Raw genomic sequence first — 25,501 nt, 5'->3', positions numbered from 1 at the left:
TTCAGACCACGATGCAATGAAAATTACATTCAACAAAAAGCCAGGATGCTTACTTGCATAAAGTAGGAAAAGAGAAGATCAATCAATTGGGCTTACAACAACAACAAAAAACTAGAAAAAGAACAAATTAAAAACCCTCTATTAAAAACCACATTTGAAATGCTGAAAATAAAAGAGGAAATTGTTAAAATTGCAAATAAGAGAACTATTGAATTAATAAATAAAACTAAGAATTGGTATTATGAAAAAACAACAAAATAGATAAATCTTTAGTTAATTTGATTAGAAAAAGAAAAGAGGAAAATCATATTGTTTGTCTCAAAAATGAAAAAGGAGAACTTTCCACCAATGAAGAGGAAATTAGAGCAATAATTAGGAGTTATTCTGCCCAACAATATGCTAATAAATTTGATAATATAAATGAAATGGTGGAATATCTACAAAAATAAAGATCGCACAGGTTAACAGAAGAGGAAATAGATTATGTAAGTAGTCCCTTTTTAGAAAAAGAAATAATACAAGCTATTGGTCAACTCCCAAGAAAAAATCTACAGCATAACATGGATTTACATGTAAATTAAACCAAATATGTAAATTTAAAGAACAATTAATTCCATTACTATGCAAACTATTTGAAAAAATAGGGGGGAAAAGAGTCCTACCAAGTTCCTTTTATTACACAGACATGGTGTTGATAGGAAGCCAGGCAGTGTGAAAACAGAGAAAGAAAATTATAGATCAATTTCCCTAATGAATATTAATGCAAAAATAAAATATTAGCAATGAGATTACAGAAAGCCATCCCTAGGATGACACTATATAGTCATTCCTAGGACACTATGACCAAGTAGACTTTATGCCAAGAATGCAGGGCTGGTTCAATCTTAAGAAAATTATTAGCATAATTGACTATATCAATAACCAAAGCAACAAAAATGTTATGATTATCTCAAAAGATGCAGAAAAAGCACTTGATAATATCCAACATCCATTCCTAATAAAAACACTTGAGAGGATTGGAATAAATAGACTTTTCCTTAAAATGATCAGTAATATCTAGTTAAAACCATCAGCAAGCATCATATGTAATGGGGACAAACTAGAACCATTCCCAATAATTTCAGAAGTGAAACAAGGCTGCCCATTATGACCATTACTATTCAATACTGTATTAGAAATGTTAGCTTTAGCAATAAGAGAAGAAAAAGAGATTAAAGGAATTAGAGTAGGTAATGAGGAAGCCAAGCAATGACTCTTTGCAGATGATACGATGGTATACTTAAAGAACCTAGAGAATTAAGTAAAATACTACTAAATACAATTCATAACTTTAACAAAGTTGCAGGAAACAAAATAATTCCACATAAATCATCAGCATTTTTATACATTACCAATAAAGTCCAGCAGCAAGAGATACAAAAAGAAATTCCATTCAAAATAACTGTCAATCGTATAAAATATTTGGGAATCTATCTGCCAAGGGAAAGTCAGAAACTATATGAACAGAACTACAAAACACTTTCCATACAACTAAAGTCAGATCTAATTATTTGGAAAGATATTAAGTGGTCATGTGTAGGTTGAGTGAATATAATAAAAATAACAATACTAATCTAAATTAATCTACTTATTTAGTGTAATACCAATAAAACTCCCAGGAAATTATTTTACAGACTTACAAAAAATAAAAACAAAGTTCATCTAGAAGAACAAAAAGTCAAGAATTTCAAGGGAATTAATGAAAAAAATGCCAACTAAGGTGGCTTAGCTGTACCAGAGTCATCAAAAACATTTGGTATTGGATAAGAAATAGAGTAGTTGGGCAGCTAGATAATGTAGTGGGTAGAGTACCAGCCCTGAATTCAGGAGGACCTGAGTTCAAATCTGGCCTCAAAACATATTACTTCCTCGCTGTGTGACCCTAGGCAAGTCACTTAACCCTAATTGCCTCAGGAAAAAAAAATAGAGTAGTTGATCAGTGGAATAATTAGGATCACAGGACAAAATAATCAACAACTATAGAAAACTAGTGTTTGACAAATCCAAAGACCCCCAGCCTTTGGTATAAGAACTTCTTATTTGACAAAAACTGCTGGGAAATTTAGAAACTGGTATGGAAGAAACTAGGCATTGACCCACACCTAACACCACATACCACGATTAGGTCAAAATGGATTCATGATTTAGATATAAACAGTGATATTATAAGCAAATTAGAAGATAGTTTACCTCTCATATCTGTGAAAAAGGAAGGAATTTGTATCCAAAGAAGTGAAAGGGCAGAGCCAAGATGGCAGAGAAGACACACATCTTTTTCTGAGCTCTTCCCATGACCCTCAGCATAATTAGCAAATCCAGCCTCTCAGTTAGCTCTGGACTGGCAGAACCCACAAATATTGGGAGTGTAACAAATTAGCAGCAGAAGATCATTTCAAAGACCTCCAGAAAAGGACTGTTTCAATAGGTCCCAGAGAGAGATGGGTCAAGCTCAAGCAGGCCAAGCACAGATGCAAGTGCAGGCAGCACACTGTCCCAGGTGGTGTGGGCTCCATGGTGCGGAGATTCTACAGGAAGGAATGCACAGACATGTTGGCTTCTCTGATCTTGTTGCAAGCCAGTAGGTCAGCAGAGAAGTTATAAAACATCCAACAAAAGGTAAACAGTAAATCTCAAAACACCAGAATCTTATAGGACCTGCCCACCCAGCACTGATTCAGCACAGCTGTTGCAGCCACTTGTAGAGGAAGCTTGGACAATATCCCTTGCCCTAAAAGCAGATCTCAACTTTTTGAAAAAATGAGCAAAAAAACAAAAACAACTCTGACAATAGCTAGTATTTATGGTGAAAGGGAAGAACAGATTTCAGACTCTGAGTTCACTAAAAGCAGATCATCTCCAGATGAAACCCAAAAGGGTGATATGAATTGATTCTATCTCACAAGGCTCTCTTGGAAGAAATTCAAATGGACCTTAAAAGAGAGCTAGAAGAAAAATGAGAAAAAGAAACAAAAACATTGCAAGAGGGTTTGGGAAAGGAAACACAGAAATCATCTGAAGAAAAATCCTTACAAAATAGATTTAGTGAAATGGAAAAAGCATATAACAGCATACAGAATAGATTTGACTATTGGAAAATAGAAATGAAAAAAAAAAACTCCCTGAAAAAGAGAATTTGTGAAATGGCGGAAAAAAATTCACAAAACAAAACAACTCATGTAAAAATTCCTTTGGCCAAATACACAAAGAACTAAAAAGGTAAATGAAGAAAATAATTCACTGAAAGTCAGAACTGAACAAATGGAAATGAATAATTCAATGAGACATCAGGAATCAGTCAAGCAAAACCAAAAACAAACAAACAAACAAATAAATAAATAAAAAAAATAGTAGAAAATGTAAAATACTTACTTGGGAAAACCACTGACCTGAAAAAATATTTAGGAGAGACAATCTAAGGATTATGGGACTTCCTGAAAACCATGATGACAAAAAGAACCTAGGCATTATCTTACAGGAAATCATCAAAGAGAATTGCCCCATAAGCAAAAGGTAAAACAGCAATTGAAAGAATTTACTGATTACCTCTTGAAAGAGGCCCCAAAACGAAAATTCAAAGAAATATTGGGGCTAAATTTCAGAACTATGGGACCAAGAAAAAAATATGTCAAGCAGCCAGAAAAAAAATTCAAATACCAAGGAGCTACAATAAGAATTACCCAGGACCTAGCAGTTTCCACCTTAAAGGATAGAAGTACCTGGAATCTGATTTTCCAAAAGGCAAAGGAACTTGGAATGCAGCCAAGAATAAACTATCCCTCTAAACTGAGCATTTTCTTTCAGAGAAGAAGATGGACATTCAATGAAAAAGGTGAATTTAATTTATTTCTAATAAAAAGACCAGAGCTGAACAAAAAAAAAAAAAAATGACCTCCAAATATAGAACTCAAGAGAAACATAAAAAGATAAAAAAGAACTCTTGAGAACTATATCTCCGTTATGGGTATACATAGAGAACATGTATAATTTAATCTTACTGTTATAAGCTAAAAAACCTAGAGCTAGAAATGGGATTGTACTGGAAAAAAAGGGGAAAGTGGAGGTAAAATGAAGGAAATTACATCTCACAAAGAGGCAAAGAAAACTTAATATAATTTAGTGAAAGAAGGGAGGGGATAAACATTGCATGAATATAACTTTAGCAAAGTTGCAGGATACAAAATAAATCCATATAAATCATCAGCATTCTTATACATCACTAACAAAGTCCAGCAGCAAGAGCTACAAAGAGAAATTCCACTTAAAATAACTCTTGAAAGGATAAAATATTTGGGAATGTATCTGCCAAGGGAGGGTCAAGAACAATATGAGCAAAATTACAATACACTTTCCATATAAATAAAGTCAGATCTAAGCAACTGGAAAAATACCAAGTGCTCTTGGGATAGGTCGAGCGAATATGATAAAGATGACAATACTACCTAAACTAATCTACTTATTTAGTGCTATACCAATCGAGCTCCCAAAAAACTATTTTAGTGACCTAGAAAAAAATAACAATAAAATTCATCTGGAAGAACAAAAAGTCCAGAATGTGAAAGGAATTAATGAAGAGAAAAGCAAATGAAGGTGGCCTAGCTGTACCAGATTTAAAACCATATTATAAAGCAACAGTCATCAAAACCATTTGGTACTGGCTAAGAAACAGAGAAGCTGATCAGTGGAATAGGTTAGGTTCACAGAGTCAATGACTATAGCAATCCAGTATTTGACAAACCCAGAGACCCCAGCTTTGAAGATAATAAGAATTCACTATTTGATAAAAACTGCTGGGAAAATTAGAAACTAGTATGGCAGAAAGTAGGCATAGACCCACATCTAACACTGTATACCAAGATAAGGTAGAAATGGGTTCATGACCTAGACATAAACAATGATATTATAAATAAATTTGAAGAATATAGGATAGTTTATCTCTCAGATTTGTGGAGAAGGAAGGAATTTGTGACCAAAGAAGAACTAGAGATCATCACTGATCACAAAACAGATAATTCTGATTATATTAAGTTAAAATTTTTTTTACAAACAAAACTAATGCAGATAAGATCAGAAGAGAGTAAATAAACTGGGAAAACATTTTTACATTCAAAGATTCTAATAAAGGCCTCATTTTTTTAAATATATAGAGAATTGATTCAAATTTATAAGAATTCAAGTTCTTCTCCAATTGACAAATGGCCAAAGGATATGAACAAACAATTTTCAGATGAAGACATTGAAACCATTTGTAATCACATGAAAAGATGTTCCAAATCATTATTGATAAGAGAAGTGCAAATTAAGACAACTCTGAAATACCACTACACACCTCTCAGATTGACCAAGATGACAGGAAAAGTTAACGATGAATATTGGAGGGAATGTTGGAAAACTGGGACACTGATATATTGTTGGTGAAACTGTGAACAGATTCAACCATTCTGGAGAGCAATTTGGAACTATGCTCAAAAAGTTATCAAACTGTGCATACCTTTTGATCCAGCCATGTTTCTATTGAGATTATTTTCCAAAGAGATCTTAAAGGAGGGAAAGGGACCCACATGTGCAAAAATGTTTAAAGTGGCAAGAAACTGGAAACTGAGTGGATGCCCATCAATTAGAGAATGGCTGAATAAATTATGGTATATGATTGTTATGGAATATTATTGTTCAGCAAGAAATGAACAACAGGATGATTGGAGAGATTTATATGAACTGATGCTAAGTGAAATGCGCACAATCAGGAGATCACTGTACACAGCAACAAGAAGATTATATGATGATCAATTCTGATGGATGTGGCACTTTTCAGCAATGAGATGATTCAGGCTAGTACCAATGATCTTGTGATGAAGAGAGCTATCTATACTCACAGAGAGTGTGAGAACTGGGTATGGTTCACAACATAGCCTTTTCATTATTTTTGTTCTTGTTTGCTTTTTAATTTTAATTTTCTTTCTCATTTTTCCTCTTTTTGATTTGATTTGTCTTGTGCAACAAGATAATTGTATAAATATGTATTCATATATTGGATTTAACATATATTTTAACATATTTTACATATGTTGGATTACTTTCCATCTATGGGAGGGAATGGGGGGAAGGGGAGGAAATTGGAACAAAAGATTTTACAAGGGTCAATATTGAAAAATTATCATATGTTTGAAAATAAAAAGCTTTTAATAGAAAAAAAAATAAAAGTTTATTATGCAAAGCACAGGCAATGGAAGGCAAATCCTGTTAGGGGAGTAAAAAAAAAAAAACTTGTGAAGAAAAACGCTCAAGGCTCAGAATGCTTGCATACCAGGAATTTTGCAGCTCAAACAGGATGAGAGCTTTAGCATTTCCTATTACTTGTTTAGTAGAGAAAACATAAGAAAATCGATTTTCATTAGGAAAAAGCTTCCTTTTTTGGTTCCCTTTTCCTTTTAGAATCACTCCAGAGAGCTTTCTTTCTCATTTTTCCTCTTTTTGATTTGATTTGTCTTGTGCAACAAGATAATTGTATAAATATGTATTCATATATTGGATTTAACATATATTTTAACATATTTTACATATGTTGGATTACTTTCCATCTATGGGAGGGAATGGGGGGAAGGGGAGGAAATTGGAACAAAAGATTTTACAAGGGTCAATATTGAAAAATTATCATATGTTTGAAAATAAAAAGCTTTTAATAGAAAAAAAAATAAAAGTTTATTATGCAAAGCACAGGCAATGGAAGGCAAATCCTGTTAGGGGAGTAAAAAAAAAAAACCCACTCTCACTTTATTTTTAATACTTATTTTATAAATCTCACCTTTAACTTTTAGGATTGCCAAGTTAGTATATAATTGGGCATCATTCAGTGGTTCTTTTCCTAGTTTTTTTTTTTAATTACATAGTCAACTCATTAGTATGATCTTTGTATAAATTGTTATTGTAAGCATTTAGAGATATCAGTTTTCCCCTGATCACTGCTTTTGTTGTATAGCATAGGTTTTGATAGGTTTTCTTATTATTGTCATTTTTTCACTGAAATTTTTTATTGTTTCTATTTGTTCTTTAATCCATTAATTCTTTAAGATTAAGTTGTTTGATCTCCAGTTTTTAATCAATATTTCTGTAGTCCGTTGCTAAATATAATTTTTCATTTTATTGTGATTTGAGGACATTTTTAATACTTATTTTATAAATCTCACCTTTAACTTTTAGGATTGCCAAGTTAGTATATAATTGGGCATCATTCAGTGGTTCTTTTCCTAGTTTTTTTTTTAATTACATAGTCAACTCATTAGTATGATCTTTGTATAAATTGTTATTGTAAGCAGTTAGAGATATCAGTTTTCCCTGATCACTGCTTTTGTTGTATAGCATAGGTTTTGATAGGTTTTCTTATTATTGTCATTTTTTCACTGAAATTTTTTATTGTTTCAATTTATTCTTTAATCCACTAATTCTTTAAGATTAAGTTGTTTGATCTCCAGTTTTTAATCAATATTTCTGTAGTCCGTTGCTAAATATATTTTTTAATTTTATTGTGATTTGAGGACATTTTTAATACTTATTTTATAAATCTCACCTTTAACTTTTAGGATTGCCAAGTTAGTATATAATTGGGCATCATTCAGTGGTTCTTTTCCTAGTTTTTTTTTTTAATTACATAGTCAACTCATTAGTATGATCTTTGTATAAATTGTTATTGTAAGCAGTTAGAGATATCAGTTTTCCCTGATCACTGCTTTTGTTGTATAGCATAGGTTTTGATAGGTTTTCTTATTATTGTCATTTTTTCACTGAAATTTTTTATTGTTTCTATTTGTTCTTTAATCCATTAATTCTTTAAGATTAAGTTGTTTGATCTCCAGTTTTTAATCAATATTTCTGTAGTCCGTTGCTAAATATAATTTTTCATTTTATTGTGATTTGAGGACATTTTTAATACTTATTTTATAAATCTCACCTTTAACTTTTAGGATTGCCAAGTTAGTATATAATTGGGCATCATTCAGTGGTTCTTTTCCTAGTTTTTTTTTTAATTACATAGTCAACTCATTAGTATGATCTTTGTATAAATTGTTATTGTAAGCAGTTAGAGATATCAGTTTTCCCTGATCACTGCTTTTGTTGTATAGCATAGGTTTTGATATGTTTTCTTATTGTCATTTTTTCACTGAAATTTTTTATTGTTTCAATTTATTCTTTAATCCACTAATTCTTTAAGATTAAGTTGTTTGATCTCCAGTTTTTAATCAATATTTCTGTAGTCCGTTGCTAAATATAATTTTTCATTTTATTGTGATTTGAGGACATTTTTAATACTTATTTTATAAATCTCACCTTTAACTTTTAGGATTGCCAAGTTAGTATATAATTGGGCATCATTCAGTGGTTCTTTTCCTAGTTTTTTTTTTTAATTACATAGTCAACTCATTAGTATGATCTTTGTATAAATTGTTATTGTAAGCATTTAGAGATATCAGTTTTCCCTGATCACTGCTTTTGTTGTATAGCATAGGTTTTGATATGTTTTCTTATTGTCATTTTTTCACTGAAATTTTTTATTGTTTCTATTTGTTCTTTAATCCATTAATTCTTTAAGATTAAGTTGTTTGATCTCCAGTTTTTAATCAATATTTCTGTAGTCCGTTGCTAAATATAATTTTTCATTTTATTGTGATTTGAGGACATTTTTAACACTTATTTTATAAATCTCACTTTTAATTTAAAAATTTAGTATTTAATTGGGAATTATTCAGTGGTTCTTTTCCTGTTTTTTTTTTTAATTACATAGTCAACTCATTAGTATGATCTTTGTATAAATTGTTATTGTAAGCAGTTAGAGATATCAGTTTTCCCTGATCACTGCTTTTGTTGTATAGCATAGGTTTTGATATGTTTTCTTATTGTCATTTTTTCACTGAAATTTTTTATTGTTTCAATTTATTCTTTAATCCACTAATTCTTTAAGATTAAGTTGTTTGATCTCCAGTTTTTAATCAATATTTCTGTAGTCCGTTGCTAAATATAATTTTTCATTTTATTGTGATTTGAGGACATTTTTAATACTTATTTTATAAATCTCACCTTTAACTTTTAGGATTGCCAAGTTAGTATATAATTGGGCATCATTCAGTGGTTCTTTTCCTAGTTTTTTTTTTTAATTACATAGTCAACTCATTAGTATGATCTTTGTATAAATTGTTATTGTAAGCATTTAGAGATATCAGTTTTCCCCTGATCACTGCTTTTGTTGTATAGCATAGGTTTTGATATGTTTTCTTATTGTCATTTTTTCACTGAAATTTTTTATTGTTTCTATTTGTTCTTTAATCCATTAATTCTTTAAGATTAAGTTGTTTGATCTCCAGTTTTTAATCAATATTTCTGTAGTCCGTTGCTAAATATAATTTTTCATTTTATTGTGATTTGAGGACATTTTTAATACTTATTTTATAAATCTCACTTTTAATTTAAAAATTTAGTATTTAATTGGGAATTATTCAGTGGTTCTTTTCCTAGTTTTTTTTTTTAATTACATAGTCAACTCATTAGTATGATCTTTGTATAAATTGTTATTGTAAGCATTTAGAGATATCAGTTTTCCCTGATCACTGCTTTTGTTGTATAGCATAGGTTTTGATATGTTTTCTTATTGTCATTTTTTCACTGAAATTTTTTATTGTTTCTATTTGTTCTTTAATCCATTAATTCTTTAAGATTAAGTTGTTTGATCTCCAGTTTTTAATCAATATTTCTGTAGTCCGTTGCTAAATATATTTTTTAATTTTATTGTGATTTGAGGACATTTTTAATACTTATTTTATAAATCTCACTTTTAATTTAAAAATTTAGTATTTAATTGGGAATTATTCAGTGGTTCTTTTCCTGTTTTTTTTTTTAATTACATAGTCAACTCATTAGTATGATCTTTGTATAAATTGTTATTGTAAGCAGTTAGAGATATCAGTTTTCCCTGATCACTGCTTTTGTTGTATAGCATAGGTTTTGATATGTTTTCTTATTGTCATTTTTTCACTGAAATTTTTTATTGTTTCAATTTATTCTTTAATCCACTAATTCTTTAAGATTAAGTTGTTTGATCTCCAGTTTTTAATCGATATTTCTGTAGTCCGTTGCTAAATATAATTTTTCATTTTATTGTGATTTGAGGACATTTTTAATACTTCTGCTTTTCAGTGTAAATTTTTTACATAATAATATATGTTCAATTTTTATGAATGTATCATGAACCTCTGAGGAAAAGGTGCATGTCTCTCTATTTTCATTCATTTCTGTCTAGATCTTTATCATATATAGGTAATCTAAAATTCTGTTCACTTTCCAGGCCTCTTTCTTATTTATTTTTTGGTTAGATATCTACTTCTATCTTGGGGGCAGATTAAAGTACCTCATTAGAATAATGCTACTATCTCCACCTATAATTCATTGAATTATATGCACTTTAGGTGTGTATAGATTAAGTATTGATACTGCTTTAATGTCTATGATACCTTTTATTAAAATGTAGTTATGTAATGTTCGGCCTAGCTTTTTGGAAGTCCTCTGAAAGGCCTTGGTTTCAGCAGGATAGACACCATGAGAATGGACAAAAATAGAGTCTTAAGTCTTTATTGTCTGTTACACAGTCTGTGTCTGTCATAGTCTGACCCAGTCTCAGTCTGACCCAGTCTCATCCAGCACTCTGACAGTCTGCCAGTCTCAACCAATCCCCCTCTCCCACTGAGTCTGACTTTGTTCCCAGTTTAAATACCCTATTACAATTATATCATTAGAGTATACTGAGTATGTGTGAACTAAAGAATCATTACATCACCATGCTAAGTACTAACTATATGTATACTAGAGAACCATTATCTCATCAATTCCACTGAATTAACACCTTGTTTCAAGTATACTTCTCCAGAGTTCAGGCTCTATACATAATTACCCTGTTTTCTCTTTTAATTAAGCCTATTTTACCATAACTTTGTCTGAAATCATATTTCTTGCCTCACCTTTTTTGCATCAGCTGAAGCATAATAAATTTCACTTCAATCTTCCATTTGTACTTTATATCTGTCATTTTTTAAAGTTTTTTTTTCTTGTAAGCAAGAATTGATTTTGATTTTTCTACTATCATATTCTGTTTTGGGGTGAATTCATTTCATTCCCATTCAAAATTGTAATTATTATTTGTGATTTTTGCTCATTTTACTTTTTTACTGTTGTCCTTCTCAGTCTCTCTTTATTTTATCCCGGTTACCGTATCTTCCTTTACGGTAGGGTATCTATTCCCTACTCTATTCATCTCTCTGAGTCCCTTTCTTCTTCTCTCTCTCTAGCCTCCTAAGCTTTACTCTGCATATCCTTATAAAAGCTTCTTCCATACCCTGTCCTGAAGTTCTCTTATCTCTTTAAAAGTTTAGAAGACTTCCCTCCAGATGTACAAATTGTTTCTTCAACCCAGATCTGATGAAAGCAAGATTCCAACATTGCCAACCATCCACCTGCAACTCCTTCCTCTCTATCAGCTTTTTATTTCATGAAGTGTACATGTAGTAGATATCTTAAACCCAAAATATTCAAAATGAAAATTATTAAACCATTCCTTCTTACGCCTATCTTTCCTGTCCATCTTTCTTATTACTGTAGAGGGCACACTTCTATCACTCTAGTGGAGGCCCTCATCTTTTGCTTAGGCAATGATAGGGATGTTTATCTGGCTCAAATATCTTTTCTCACTCCAGTTCAATCTCTATTCAGCCAAAAACTTCCAAAAAACCACATTTGACCTTAACATCTCCTCTCTACTCAAAAATCTTCTGTAGTTTCCTCTAACCACCAAGATCAAATGCAAAATGTTGTTCAGCATTTATCTTATTATTAATGATTAATTTTTAGATGCAGTTGTTGACATTATACAATTCTTTTGAGAACTTTTTTCCCCCCAGTTTCTTTGACCACTTATCTTTTGGGGAATGACAATTAGTGATGGATGTGAAGTTATTTTTGTTCTGTTTGTACTAATATTTTATAAATAATAGATTGTAGTGTTTTTGTTTTCTTATCTCATGTGTTGCTTTTTATTGTTTTCTTGGATTAATTACTCCATTGGCATTTAAAGTTTTGAGAGTGATTTTTTTTATCCATTTTAAAAAATAATTTTCTCTTTTTTTCCTACTATAAATACACTGCTATGTATCTTTAGATTAATCATTTTTTTTTCAAGGTGATTCTCTTTCCATTGGGTCTCTTCCACTTAACCTGCAACAATGCTTCTCTCACTCATTATACATTAATTTTTGGAATTTTGGATTATTAGTGCATTTTTCTTGTTTATTTTCATCTGGTTACTAAACAATTCTTTTCTCTTCTTAAACAAGAAAAATCCTATTCTCCCTCTTCCTTCAATTTGTTTTGTTCATTAATTTTTAAAACTCACATTCTATACCTTTTTAAAAATGATTTCTTTCATTCTCTTCATTGTTTGTCTTACTTTCCTTAGCAACCTAGGCCTCTATAATTTACTTCATGGCCCTATTTAAGTATCTATCTTGGGTGTCCTTTTCAAAATATTTTCTGGAATTGCTATATAAAACTTCCCTCCTTAAAAATCTTTTCAGTTTTGTATTACTCCATGAAAAAATATCATCTCATCAGATAATTAATTTATATCAGAGTGAAAGAATATTGTCCCATCATATGATTCTTCCAATTGTTTAGATATTGATTTATTTACATGAAAAAAAATATTTTGTAATTGTGTTCATAAAGTTCCTGGCTTTGTCTTGGCAGGTATATTCAAGAATATTTTATATTTTATACAGTAATTTTAAATAAGATTGATCTTTTTATCTCTTATTGCTGGGTAATTTATGTGGATTTACTTTATATTCTCAAATTTTGCTAAAGTTCTTAATTATTTCAAATAGTTTGCAGTTGATTCTCTCTGATTCTCTATGTATATCATCATATAATTTGCTAAGGGATAATTTTGTTTCCTCACCTACTCTAATTACTTCAATTTCTTTTTCTGCTCTTATTGCTAGAGTTAACGTTTCTAGTATAATTTTAAATAAGAATGATGATAATAGGCATCCTTGTTTCACCCTTGATGTGACTGGAAAGGCTTCTGGCTTGTCCCCATAACATATAGTGCTTCCTGATGGTTTTGGATAGATGCAGTTTATCATTTTAAGTAGAACTCCATTTAATCTTATGGTGTTTCTTATTAGGAATGAATCAAAAAATTTTTATTTTGTCAAAAAAATTTTCTGCATCTTTTGGCAAAATGATGTGATTTGTTAGTTTTGTTATTGATATGGTCAATGACAGTTTTCCCTATATTCAATAAGCCCTATATCCCTGGTATAAATCTTACTTGATCATAATATATTATCTTGGTGATGAGTTATTTAATCTCTTGGTTAACATTTTACTTTATTTTTGTATCGATATTCATTAGTGAAATCAGTCTGTATTTTCTTTCTTTGTTTTGGTCCTTCCTGGTTTAAGTATCAATACAATATCTGTGTCATGAAGGGAATTTGGTAGAACTCTTTGTTTGCTTGTTTTCCCAAATAGTTTATTTAGAATTGGAATTAAATGTTCCCCAAGTGTTTGGTAGAATCTGTTCATTGAGATTTTTTTCCTTAGTGACTTGATTCATTGATTGTGCATTTCTTTTTTTTTCTAAAATGGGGATATTTAAGTATTTTATTTTTTCTTCTGTTAATTGAGAAATCTATATATTAAAAATATTTATCCATTTCACATAGATTGTCAGATTTAGGCACACAATTGAACAAAATAACTTCTAAATATTCTAAATATCATTTTAATTTTCTCTTCATTGGTGATAAATTTACCTTTTGTATATTTATTGCTTTATTTTTCTAGTTATACATGTACTTTTACATTTAAAAATACATATTTCTTTATGACATGTTATGAAAGAAAAAAATCTGAACAAAAAGAGCAAAACCATGAGACAAAAAAAGAGGAAAAGAAAAAAATTTGACATAGCATGTGTTGATTTACATTCATTCTCCACAATTGTCTAGATACAGATGGCATTTTCTATCCAAATTTGGTTAGGATTGTCCTAGATCACTGAACTGCTGAGAAGAACCAAGTCTTTTATGGTTGATCAACATACAATCTTGCTGTTACAATGTACAATATATTCCTGGTTCTGTTTGTTTCATTACAAGGTGTTTCTAAAATCAGCGTGTGCATCATTTTTAAAATTAAAACAATAATATGCTATTACTTTCATATACTGTAAGCTATTTAGCCAGTCTCCAATTGATGGACATGTCATTTTGATAGACAAACATTTTTAAACATGTGGGTCCTTTTTCCTCCTTTATGATTTCCTTGGATACAGACCGAGTAGTGACACTTTTTTGCCTCCTCATGTGATGTAATTTGCCTTATTTTTGCCTCCCCTTTGTTCTTCTTCCAGTATATTCCACCCTTAGTTTCTTTTTTATATCATCACATAGAGTCAAATTATACTTACACCCTCTAAGTATTCCCCTAACAAAGATATAGTTCTCAAAAGTTAAACTTATCATCTTCCCATACAGGGATGAAATATTTTAACCTTTAAAACCTCTTCATCCACATGACAAAGAACCAGAAGAGCCTAGATCAAAGGATATGAGCAGTTTGATTACTTTTTGAGCATAGTTCCAAATTGCTCTCAAGAATGCTTGGAGAAGGCAGAGCCAAGATGGGGGAGAGTAGACAGGTCTCTGTCTGAAATCTTCCTGACTTCCCTCAGATCAATACTAAATCAAGTCTCTGAATGTGTTTTGGAGTGACAGGAAACCCACAAATACTTCTACTGTAACAAATTTCCAGCAGAAGATATTTTGGAAGAACTTCAGGAAAGATCAGTTTCAATGGAATGGGGGTGATGCAGACCAGCACAGGCACAGTACAAGGAGGTCCCAGGAGGAAAGACCACCAATGCCAGGGGAACCTAGTAGGAGGCTCTTAGCAAAAATATAGCAGTGTTAGCTATTTTGTCCTAGTTTAGAAGCTAGTGCATCAGTAGACTAGCTGTGAAACTTTCAACACAATTGCAGAAGGCAAATAGTGAGCCCCTGAACCCCATCTTAACAAGTGAGACTTGGCCATGCCCACCCAGAATGGGAAGGAAGCCAGCAGCACTGACCCCAGGGCAGCTTGAAGCCATTGTTGCCTGTAGAGGATATTTGGGACAACCTTCCCTATCCCTTAAGAAAAGATCTCAACCTTTTAAAAAGAGTAAAAAAGAAAAGAAAAAAAAATGCTCTGATTGTATATAGCTATTATGGAGACAGGAAGAAACAGACCTGAAATCTTGAGGACACTAAAGGAAAAAAATCTGTAGATAGACACTCAAAGATTGAGATAAGATGGTCTCCAACTTAAAAGGCTCTCTTGCAAGAATTCAAAAAGATTCTTAAAAGAAAAAAGAAAAATGAGGAAAATAAATGAGAGTTTTAGAAAAGGAAACACAGAAATTGTCTGGAGAAAACCACTCCTTAAGAACAAATTTGGAGAACTGGAAATAGGAAAAAAAACTTCTTGAAAAACAGAATTGATGAAATGGGAAAAAAATACAATGAACAAAATAACTCATTTAAAATTCAATTGGCCAAATTAAAAAGAAGATAAAACAGCTAACCTAAGAAAATAACTAACTAAAAATTAGAATTGACAAATGGAAGTGAATGACTTAATGAGACAAGAATCAATCAAACAAAACCCAAAAGAAAAAAGAAAAAAAAATAGAAGAAAAAAATCAGAAAAACAACGAATCTGGAAAATAGATCCAGACAAGAGAATCTAAGAATTACTGAACTACTTGAAAACCATGATGGAAAAAAAGAGCCTAGACAACATGTTTCAAGAAAACATGATGAAAAACATCCTGATCTCCTAGAACCAGAGGGTAAAATAGCCATTGAAAGAATCCACTGAACACTTCCAAAAAGAGACCCCAAAATGAAAACTCCAAGCAATATTACACCTAAATTCCAGAATTATGTGATCAAGGAGAAAATACAGGAAGCATCCAGAAAGAAACAATTCAAATATCAAGGAGCCATAATCAGGTTTTTTTTTTCATTTTTATTAGTTTTTTTTATTTTAAATATTTTATTTTATAATAACTTTATATTGACAGAATCCATGCCAGGGTAATTTTTTTTTACAACATTATCCCTTGCACTCGCTTCTGTTCCGATTTTCCCCCTCCCTCCCTCCACCCTCTCCCCTAGATGGCAAGCAGTCCTATATATGTTAAATATGTTGCAGTATATCCTAGATACAATATATGTGTGCAGAACTGAGCAGTTCTCTTGTTGCACAGGGAGAATTGGATTCAGAAGGTAAAAAACAACTTGGAAAGAAAAACAAAAATGCAAATAGTTCACATTAGTTTCCCAGTGTTATTTCTTTGGGTGGAGCTGCTTCTGTCCATCATTTATCAATTGAAACTGAGTCTTTGTCAAAGAAATCCACTTCCATCAGAATACATCCTCATACAATATCGTTGTCGAAGTGTAAAGTGATCTCCTGGTTCTGCTCATTTCACTTAGCATCAGTTCATGTAAGTCTCTCCAAGCCTCTGTATTCATCCTGCTGGTCATTTCTTACAGAGCAATAATATTCCATAACATTCATATACCACAATTTACCCAGCCATTCTCCAATTGATGGTCATCCATTTAATTTCCAGTTTCTAGCCACTACAAACAGGGCTGCCATTTTAGCACATACAGGTCCCTTTCCCTTCTTTAGTATTTCTTTGGGATATAAGCCCAATAAAAACACTCCTGGGTCAAAGGGTATGCACAATTTGGTAACTTTTTGGGCATAATTCCAGATTGCTCTCCAGAATGGTTGGATTCGTTCACAGTTCCACTAACAATGCATCAGTGTCCCAGTTTTCCTGCATCCCCTCCAACATTCATCATTATTTTTTCCTGTCATCTTAGCCAATCTGACAGGTGTGTAGTGGTATCTCAGAGTTGTCTTAATTTGCATTTCTCTGATCAATAATGATTTGGAACACTCTTTCATATGAGTGGTAATAGTTTCAATTTCATCATCTGAAAATTGTCTGTTCATATCCTTTGACCATTTATCAATTGGAGAATGGCCATAATCAGGTTTACCTGGTACTAGCAACATCCACTTTCCTGGAATATGATATTCTGGAAGGCAAAGGAGCTTGCACTGCAGACAAGAATCAACTATCCAGCAAAATTAAGCATTTTCATTCAGGGGAAAAGATGAAAATTCAATGAAACAGAATTTTTATTTATTTTTGATGAAAAGACCAGAGCTGTACCTAAATTTTGATTTGCAGTTACAGAACTCGAGAAGCATAAAAAGATAAAAAGACAAGGAAAGTCTGTTTTTTAAAGTTACAATGTTTATATCCTTATATGGAAAGATATGTTTAACTCTTGAGAACTATATCTTTGTTATGGGATGTTGATATAATTTGACTTTATTGTGATGATATAAAAAAGAAACTAGGTGTGGAATGTACCAGAAGAATAGTAAAGGGGAGGCAAAATTAGGCAAATTACATCACATGAAGAGGCAAAAAAAACCTATTATAATTGAGGGGGAAGAAAAGAGGGGTGAGCCTTATGAGAACTTTAATCTCATTGAAATTGGTTCATAGTGGTAATTTCATAAATATTTAGTTTGATATAGAAACTTGGCTTACCTTATAAAGAAGTAGAAAGGGCAAAAGAAAAGAGAAGTCTAATAGAAGGGAGAGCAGAAATAGAAGGTGAGAGGGATAAGAAAGGGGGAAAGGGCTAAAAACAGGGAGGGCAGCTTGAGGAAGATGGTGGTCAAAAACAAAAAACCAGTGAGGAGGGAAGAGGAGAAAGGAGAGAGAAACGTGTAACGAGGGGAAAACAAGATGGCAGGAAATACAGAATTAGTTATTTTGACTGTAACTGTAAATGGGATGACCTTTCCCATAAACCAGAAGCAGATAGCAGACTGGATTAAAAGAGAATCCTACAATATGATGTTTATAAGAAACATATTTAAAGCAGAAATGTTATATGCAATGTAAAGATAAAAGGCTGGAGGAAAATATATTATGCTTCATCTGAAGTAAAAAAAAGCGAGGATAGCAAATTTGATCTCAGATCAAGCATAACCAAAAATAGACTTAATTAAAAGATATAAGGAAGGAAACTACATCTTGTTAAAAAATGCCATAGGATAATGAAGTAATATCAATACTAAAGATATATGCACCAAGTGAATAGTATACAAATTGCTAGAGGAAAAGTTGAGAAAGCTGCAAGAAGAAATAGATAGCAAAACCATACTATTGGGGATCTCAACTTTGCTCTATCAGAACTAGATAAATTTAACCACAAAATAAACAAGAAAAAAGTTAAGAAGGTAAATAAAATTTTAGAAAAGTTAATTATGGTAGACCATTGGAGAAAACTGAATGGGAACAGAAAGGAATATACTTTATTCTTGGAAGTACATGGAACATACACAAAAATTGATCACATATTATGGAATAAAAACCTCAAAATCAAATTCTTGAAGGGTGAAATACTAAATCCATCTTTTTCAGATTATGATACAATAAAATTACATGTAATAAAGGACCAGGGAAAAATAGACCAAAAATTAAATGGAAACCAAACAATTTAATCCTAAAATTGAATGGGTGAAATAACAAATCATAGAAACAATTGATATTTTCACCCAAGAGAATGATAATAATGAGGCAACATAGCAAAATTTATGGGATGCACTCAAAGAAATTTTCAGGGGAAATTGTATATCTCTAGATGCCTTCTTGAATAAAAGAAAGAAAGTAAAGATCAATGAATTGGGCATGCAACTAAAAAAGCTGGAAAATTAAAACCCCACAATTAAATACCAAATTTGAAATTCTAAAAACAAAAGAGGAGATTAATAAAATGTAAAGTAAAAAAACTATTGAACTAATAAAGAAAACTTTGTGTGTTGAAAAATCAACAAAATAAATAGTTAATTTGATTAGAAACAGGAAAGAACTTAGCGCCAATGAAAAAGAAATTAAAGCAATAATTAGGAGCTATTTTGTCCAGCTATATGCTAATAAATCTGATAATCGAAGTAAAATGGTTGAACACTTACAAAAATGTAAATTGCCAGATGAACAGAGAAAGAAATAAATTATTTAAATAGTCCCATTTTAGAAAAAGAAATTGAACAATAAAACACCTCCAAGATCAGATGGATTTACAAGTCAATTCTACCAGACATTTAAAGAATAATTAACTTTTTACAAAGCAAAGTATTTGGAAAAATAGGGAAAGGAGGGGTTCTTTCAAATTTCATTCATGACACAAATATGCTGATAACTAAATCAGATCAAATCAAAATAAAGGAAAAAATATAGACCAATTTCTCTAATGAATATTGATGCAAATATCTTTTTAATAAAACTTTTAATTTTCAAAACACGTGCAAAGATAATTTTCAACATTCACTCATGCAAAACCTTGTGTTCCAATTTTTTCCCTCTCTTCCCCTCATTCCCTCCCCTAGACAACAAGTAATCCATTACAAGTTAAACATATGCACATTTTCTATACATATTTCCACAATTATCATGCTGCACAAGGAAAATCAGATTAAAAAGGAAAAAAAATGAAAAAGAAAACAAAAATCAAGCAAAAAATAAATAAATAACAAAGTGAATATACTATGTTGTGATCTATACTCAGTCTCCACAATCCTTTCTCTGGGTACAGATGGCTCTTTTCATCACAAGACCATTGGAACTGGCCTGAATTATCTCATTGTTGAAAAGAGCTCCATCCTTCAGAATTGATCATTATATAATTTTGCTGTTACTGTGTTCCATGTTCTCCTCATTTATGTAAGTCTCTCCAGGATTCTTTGAAATCCATCCTGCAGATTGTTTCTTATAGGATAATAATATACGATAACGTTCATGTACCATAACTTTTTCAGTCATTCTTCAAGTGATGGGCATCCACTCAATTTCCAGTTTCTTGCCACAACAAAAATGGGTGCTACAAATATTTTTGTACCTGTGGTGTTTTTCTTCTTTAATATAGAATGGTTCTCTCTGGGAGCAGGTTTCTTGGGGAGGTTTTCTGGAGGCAGCCTTAGTTTCAGTTAAAAGTAATAATCACCCAAATGCAGCCAAGTGCTAAAAGTTCAAATCTTTGATTGTGTCCTTCAATATAGCCCAGTTAGTTTTCTTAGAAGCGTCTCTCTCTACTTGGTTCTAAGAGCTCTTGCAGCTTTGTCCTTTGCTTCTGCTTCTGCTTTCTTCAGCCTCAAGCCAGCACAAAGGTGGAAGATGGAATGAATCTCTTGTCTCCTTGCATCAGGCTGGGCAGCTTTCTGGAGAGTCTTTCATACCAGCCTTGGTCTCAGTGGGGGAAGTGCAGGAGGCCAGCCACCATTCCAAATATCTCCAGCCAGCACCAAGATGAAAGTTGGAATGACTCTGTCTTGCCTCCGAGAGAGGGCTTGTGGGCTTCTTCCCAGAGTGCTCTTCTCTGACCCCTGGCAATGTTCCGAAGTAACTGACTTGAAGCTCTAAGAGCTTCTATATATATGATCTCCCCAAAATTGACTCCTCCTCTGAGAGAGTGGGATTGTGGGATCCGAGAATGGGATTATGGGTTTCTGGCTTGTGAATCTCATTCTGAATACTGATTTGTGAATCTCCCAAAAGTGTGAACTCCAATGAGTATTTAAATACTTCTTGCTTATAGGAGCTCTCTAAAGGTGTGAACACAAGCATTGTATCAATTCCGTCGAGTTAACACTAGGATTCTAACATCTCCCTTGAGTTATCACCTTATTTCAAGTTGAGTTAACACTAGGATTCTAACATGTACCTGTGAGTCTTTTCCCCGTTTTTACGATCTCTTTGGGATTCGGTAGAGACCCTGCTGGATTAAGGGGTAGGCATGGTTTGATAGTCCTTTGGGCATAGTTCACAGTGATGGAAATTATTTTAAATAAAATATTAGCAAAGAAATTACAGCAACTTATCAGCAGGATAATACACCATGATTAAATGGGATTTATACCAAGAATGCAGGGCTGGTTCAATATGAGGAAAAGTCTTAGCAAAATTGACTATATCAATAACCAAACTAAGAGAAATCATATGATATTCTCAATAGATGCAGAAAGAGCATTTGACAAAATCCAATATCCATTCCTATTAAAGACACTAGAGAGCATAGGAATAAATGGCGTTTTCCTTAAAATGATTAATAGCATCTATCTAAAATCATCAGCAAGTATCATATATAATGGGGATAAACCAGAAGCATTATTAATATAGATCATGGATGAAACATGATTGCCTATTATCACCATTACTATTCAATATTGTATTAGAAATGTCAGGGTTATCAATAGGAGAAGAAAAATAGAAGGAATTTGAGTAGGTAATGAGGGGAAAAAATTGTCACTCTTTGCAGATGATGATGTACTTTAGAGAATCTTGGAGAATCAACTAAAAAAGCTACTAGAAAAAATGAACAACTTTAGCAAAGTTGCAGAATGTTGTGGCCAGCACAACAAATGGGCTAGTAGCAGTTATAAAAAGAGATGGGGTTGCTGATAATTCAACAGAGCCATTTAGTAAGAGAAATAATGTTGTTTATATATCTTAAAATAATGTTACTATGAGAAACATTGTTCTGTAACCAATCCTGGTTTCTGTTTTCTATGATCTAACTCTTTGAAGCACGTTGATAGTTTCTAGGGACTCAATCTTATTTAAAGTTTACAATGCTTCAGTAATTGTGCCAGACCTTATGTTTTCTCATGATTTCAAGCTTAAATGCACTCTTGATGAGTCTTAGGAGAAGAGGAACAACTCGGTTACTGAAATTTCTAGCTTCCTGAGAGTTTTCTACATCTCTGCCTTTTTTGTTTATTGAGGTACTCTCAAGTCTTGAAGTCTATAGTCAGAAAACAGCTTACCAGAGTAGGTCCACAGATACAGATACATATAAGCAAAACTACAGCAACTGTTATAAGTATAATTTCATGCTTAATGGCACTGTGTAGAGGGCCAAAACTCTGAAAAGATTTACTTGAATCTAGGTCATCATGGTGCTTATATGAGTAGGTGCTTAAGCACCTATTCAATGTGAGATAATGGTTCTCTATACTGATGTAATGGTTGTGCATGCTCAGTGTGCTGCTGTGATATAATTGTACTGAAGTATTTAAGGGAGTCTCAGACACAGAAGGTGTCATAGCTCTCAGCCACAGAAACAAGAGAAGACTCCAGACACCAGATTCCAGACTCCAGACTCCATCTTTGACCAGCCATGTGGTAACTCGTCTGCCTCCTTCACTTTTCCACCTAAAGACCAAGGACTCCAGCTGATCCCAAGGTCCTCCAGAGAGATATCCCAGACATTACAGCATTGAATGTTCCTCATGCTCTCTTAACCTAATCAGCAATTGTTTGGGCAATCTATGATTCTCTATCTAACATAATAGCAATCTTTTGAAAATCTCCAATACCTGATGTTACATTTGAATTTCCCCATAATCCACTAAGGTGATTTCTAATTTTATCCCATTAACAATCTGACTCATTGTACTCTTTGTTGATCATATAGAAACTAGTAAATTTGTAATCACATACCAATCTTTGTCTAATCCTCAATATTTCTTGCCCTATTTTAAGAACATTCTCCCTTAATTGATTTATAGCTTCATAAAACTCCTTATTAATTTTTGTTCTGTACAGCAAATCCTTTAGAGATATTTAGAGTAAGTTCATGCAAATAAGTAGCTTGAACCACTTGATTCTGAACAGTGGTTAGTGACATAGCAATCGAGGCACTGGAAGCTAAAATCGAAAATAATGCAATTATACTCAAAACAATACATGAAATACATCTTTTCTTTCTAGTTTTGCTAAGTAAACGTTCAATGTTCTCTAAGGAATGGTCTGCTCAAATGTGATACCAATTATCACTTTGTATAGGAAATATATTAAATGAAGGCTTCATGATAACAGATAATATACTGGCATTAATCTTACTTCCCATGCATTCAGAAACCTTGTATTCTCTGCAAATAACATTATAAATTCCTTCTACCTTTGTTATTGTCACTTGACCAATTTCTCTCCACATGAAAGCATAATCATTCCCCAAATACAACTGTGTAGTAGCTTTATATGATATATAATATCATATGATATTATATGATACATTCTTATTACTATTCTGAAAATATCCTTTTATAGGAGTGAATGGTAATGTGATTTTCCAAATCTGATAATTCCCCTTTTGATTATTTCCCCATTTATGAAAGTATTTATGCCAGGACACATAAGTCTGATTCCAAATTGTGTAACAAAGTCTCTGCTCTGTTCTGCAATCCAGAAAAGGAAGGATCAGCTTCTTCAGAGTCCCATAGGTCCTGATCTGAACAAGGTGATATATGGATTACCCAATTGAGGGTTATTTCACAGTTTTGTCTCAATATACCCATAACAATGGTTGTTAGATTGAGGAAAATGTATGCTTTGTGGCCCTACAGATTTAAAGCTTTTTTTACACAATTGGAGGGTTGCAATATTCCTATTAGCCTAAAGCCTGTGAAAAAGATCATATTTATAATAAAAACGAATTGGTTGTATCAGACTACAGCTCTTAAAGAACATTGTAGGAACACATAGAGGAGAATTTTTTGTAAGTCAGTCCAATAAAATTTAACTTAATTATTGAACTATTTGACTCTACTTCATGCTTTTAATACCAAATTCCTTAACTAAATATTGAGATCCATTACCATACAATAGAATTTCAGGAATGTATTCTCCTTATCCAACTATTCTCATCCAAGGTGGGCTTTGTATAATGTCCCAGAAGATTTTGGATTTTCCTTCTCCCAAATTAAGCTGTGCTACCACTAGGGCCAGTTGAAGGAACCATGCTCCTCCATCCATCCAAGCCATGTTTGATTCCCTTTGGCACATAGTTAGCCTCTGCAATTCTTCTTGTCTTTTCTCTTCATGCTCTGAATCAATTTGGACAGGACTGCTACATCTTTCTGGAATCCATGTGACTCCTTCATTTGTGGAAACACAAAGAAAACCCTGATCTCGGATTCTTACCTTAGCAGGGCCCTTCCACATCCCATTGACATTTTTCCACATCACAAATTGTGATGGGAGGGCCGGGTGGAAGAACTGGTCCTTTAATATTTTCTGTTCCTTTTTATTTGAGGAAAAAAATGATGTAGTGAAGAAAAAAATAAGTAAGTTGGGATATGGAATATGTTATTCAATGTGAAATAATTAATAGTATAGAATATTTTAGTAAGTCTGTTCTTGGGGGACTTCTTCCCTTGTTGTTGATCAAAAATGACTTTCAAAAGTTCTATTATTGGGCTTTATTTCCCTTGGTTTTGATAAGGAAAATTTGAAAATGTTATACAAAGAGAGGTTATCAGAAGAGAGCACCTGAGAGTTTCTCTAACAGCTTCCCATTGACTGATCATGATTTGGGGGCCCCTGGGGAACCAGGGCACATTATTATAAACATCCTGTAAAAATGCTTAGCCTTTACTCCCCCTTTTAACATGATTAACTGTAAAAGTTTAAGATCTTTCCCTTCATTCATCAATTCTTGAACTATTTGCCCTCCCATTGTTTTATATCTCCATTTGTTCCAAAAAATGAAAAATGAACCATGCTGGTGAGTGTCCCTGCTAGAACCTTTCCCTTACCTTGACTTAGGTCTTTTGTCTTCCAACTATCCAGGAGGTACCAACCAGTAGAAAATCATCTTTGGTACCAGTTCCTCATCAGGTCTCTGCTTCCAATAAAGGCTGCTTGACATGATCAGTGCCTGATAGGATTAGGGCCCCATGTTGGGAGCCATTTGTTGCAGCTTATACAACAAATGGGCTAGTGGCTGTTGAAAAAAAAAGGAGACATGGTTGCTGACAATTCAATAGAGCTGTTGAGAGAAATCATGTTGCTTCTGTATCTTAAAACAATATGTTTTATATATATATTATAAGAAACTTTGTTCTATAACCAATCCTAGTTTGTTTTCTATGATCTGACTCTCTGAAGCATGTGGATAATTTCTAGGGACTCAATTTTATTTAAAGTTCACAATGCCCAAGTAATTGTACCAAGACTTTGTTTTCTCATGATTTCAAGCTTAAATGAACTCTTGATTAATCTTAGGAGGGGAAAACATTCCAGTTACTGAAGTTTCTAGCTTCCTGAGAGTTCTCTACAGCAGGATATAAAGTAAATCCACATAAATCATCAGCATATCTATATGTTACTAGCATTACTAGGACCCTAACACATTGTTTTTGGAGTAGTGAGCTGATCCAACCATTCTGGATAGCAGTGGGCTATCAAACTGAGTACTTTTTGATCCATCAGTGCCTCTACTTGTCT

The sequence above is a fragment of the Antechinus flavipes genome, chromosome 2 (assembly GCF_016432865.1).
Source record: "Antechinus flavipes isolate AdamAnt ecotype Samford, QLD, Australia chromosome 2, AdamAnt_v2, whole genome shotgun sequence".
Lineage (NCBI taxonomy): Eukaryota > Metazoa > Chordata > Mammalia > Dasyuromorphia > Dasyuridae > Antechinus > Antechinus flavipes.
This window is presented reverse-complemented; position numbering follows the sequence as displayed.